A 3,220-nucleotide genomic window follows, 5' to 3' on the forward strand; every position below is an offset into this window, starting at 1 on the left:
GCCAGCCTGCCCTTTCTCAGACCTGTTCCTCCTGCAACAAAGGAGAGGGAGAGCATCTGAATTTTCAGTCTGCACACAGTCATTAATACCCTTAGGTTGAACACACACACTTGCAGAGCACAAGCCTAGAAAGCTGCCAGGAATGGGGGGATGTCTTCTACAGTCACTACTCCTGCTTTTCCAAAGAGTGCTGTTGCTTTACTTTATCTTTTTGAAAACAACTTTGCATCAGATCATGTTAAACAAACAGCTAACAAAGTTAAACAAGAAAAACATAGTTTAAGCTGAGATGCAGTAACACCAACAAAGATGTGGTTTAGCATGGAAGTAGTCCAGAAGTAGGTAATTCCTACCCCCAGATAGTACCTACTAAAAGGATGCAGAGTTTGCTGTGGAGTACACCTAACCTGAAGATCACAATATCAAAGCTGCCAGACTGAGGAATTCTTCTGTGATCTGGCATTTAGATGGGTCCCACTTGTGCCTCACTCCCTGTGCTGGGATTTCCACTGTAAGAATGGAGGTTATTTTCTACTCTGAGGTTATAACCATTAAGCAAACTTACAATAACCTTACAAGTTATGTATATTATGTACATATAAGTTACATATATATATTATCTGTATGTATACTTTGCAAAAATGCCTCAATTTTATACCACCTACTTTTGTCTCTACGTGGGAAAAAATTATACATTGAAAATGGCTAGAAGGTTTGCCCCTGCACCCACTGAAATCAACGGGAAAACTCAGCCTGACTCTGAAGTCACAGGACTTGAGCCACAATGAATAGCAAGCTTCTTCCTTTGCCAGTTTTTTCCTTATGCATTTATACAAACACACATTCCGATTATTTTGCAGAGCCTGAAAAACAAAATAAGACTTTGAACAATTAAAAATATCCCCTCAGAGTCCCTCAGAAGCTTTAACTGACCTTCTAGGTCAGAAGATTCCCTGTACAAAGTACATGTTAGGCCCCAGTTGGGGAAACTCTCTCTCCTGAGGGGACCAGGCAAAGAAGTGCTTAATTCTAAGTACGTGCTTAAGTTTCATTGAAATCAATACAATGAACAGTGGACAGGGCCACAAATTCTTATGGAAAAAGGCTGTTTTGTCGCTCTGGTTGCTCAGTAATGAATGAAGGGCTGAGCTTTTGCCCAGACTTTGCTGATGCTGAGAGTCTGCTGACCTTTGTCATTGCTCCTCGATTCCAGTGCCCTCCTTGGGGTGCCAAGACCATTGCAGTGGAGTCAGCAGCTGTGGTTCCAGCAACTCCCACTCCTCCTGTTCAGCCTTATCCAAACAGCCCCTGCGCCGCAGCCCATGGCTGTCTCAGAAACCATGCCCAAACTCCTCTGCTCCATAGCACTCTGATATATTGAAAACTAAGTCCAACAGAGGTCATGCAGGTAGGTGCAGGTCATGCATCTAGTCATCGTGTGTCTCAGAAAACAAACTCAGAAAACAACCTCAAGAGTCCCAGTTTCAAAATCTGGGATAGTTTCCAGGCCAAGGTAGTATCTGCATCACTTTTCCAGCTGCTACTCTGTTCTGATTGCACATCCATCAAATGCAACAAGTAACTAGTTTTGAGTCTGATGGCATAGTACATTCTTTGTTATGACTTAAACAGGAACAGAATAAAAGAAGAACCTGTATGACCCAGAGACAATAAAAGTTTGAAAAAGCTTCTTTCCTTTTCAAAGCAGAATTGCAAGAAGCTCCCAGCAGAAAGAACTGATAAAGATGTAAGTTGTTAATTCAACATTTTCATCCATGGTCAACATCTGCTCACTGAAGAGGAGCCAAAGATGCAGCAAGAACTTTCAAAGCCACAACAGACCCAGGAACTCAAACATTAATGAGAAGACTTGGAGTCTCATCATAAAGAATGTGATTGACCAAATTAGGAAAGCAAAGGCAAAGATATACAAACAATGAGTTCAGAAGAGACATTAATAACATCAGTGCCTTAACAGCTATTTTCTTCGTTTTCTTTGAGTTCAGGAAGTTCCTTTTAATTGTTTTTTCTGGGGAATTTTTTTGTTTGTTTGTTTGGGTGGGAGGCACTCGGGTCGTTTTTTTAGATGAAGGTGCTAAACATTGCTTTTCCTTCTTTCTTTTTAATACCAATCAGGCAGGCAACACATTCAACCCTGCATTAACTGATGTTGACTGTGGCCTTACTTAACCTCATCAGTCTATTTTCTTTAGCTGGATAACAGCTGAATCATTAACATTAAACTGGCTTGCAGTACTGAAAGAGTACAGGAAAAACAAAGTACGTGATTTTTCCATCAATCAAAAAAACCATAAAATCTATTTCAGATCCCACTAGATATTTTATTTTGAACCTAACCGATGTAATGTTTTGTGTGATTTTGGGGTGGACTTTAGTTATTTTTAAGTACATTTATAGTAAAAGGACAAAGCAAAACAACCACTTAGAAGTTCTTAAACTGGATACTTTCACTCTCTCTTTCTTTTTTTTGTTTTTTTCACCCCAATTATGAATTTTTTTCCCCATAAGAGGAATAACTAAGGAAGCTACATTAAACATAAAAGATATCTGAATAGCTTTCTGTAATGAAAATAATAGTTTTAATCAAAAGATGGAGAGATCAAAACAACACACCTCTCTACTGGAGCAGGCAGAGATACCTCTTACTCACACTAGTTGATATTTTGCACTGTATCAGCTACTAGAAATCACTTGGGCTGCATGAAGAGCTGGTATACAATAAGGGTCTTGCAAATGTAGGCATAAAATGTACTGTTCTTGTCATGCAGAACTGTCCCGATTTTAGCCATGTACGCAGTATCTCCTCAAAGCACTCCTAAACACACAGACATGTTTATCACGGGCCAAGAAGAGCAAAGCTGGGCGCAGCTAAGGTGCTGGTGGTTGCTGGTGGAGAAATGGCAGGTTCATAGCAGGAGTAGCAAAGCAACAGTCTGCAGTCACGGTGGCTGCCTGCACTCCTTTCTCACCTTCACCTGGTACACAATTTATCACATGCTAAGAAGAAGTGCTGTGGGATCTCTGTGCTACAATATCGGCAGAAACCACTGAGTAAATGATAACCCTAGCAACCTACTTGTAATTCCCTTTGGACTCTCTTATAAATACCAGCTAGCCAGCATTGGTCTTTAGGAAGTATTTCTTCAGGGGAAAATTGCACCTCAGGTGAAGAGAATCCATCAGTCACTTAAATTCAGCA

The sequence above is a fragment of the Mesitornis unicolor genome, unplaced genomic scaffold (assembly GCF_000695765.1).
Source record: "Mesitornis unicolor isolate BGI_N332 unplaced genomic scaffold, ASM69576v1 scaffold21243, whole genome shotgun sequence".
In the NCBI taxonomy this organism is placed as follows: domain Eukaryota; kingdom Metazoa; phylum Chordata; class Aves; order Mesitornithiformes; family Mesitornithidae; genus Mesitornis; species Mesitornis unicolor.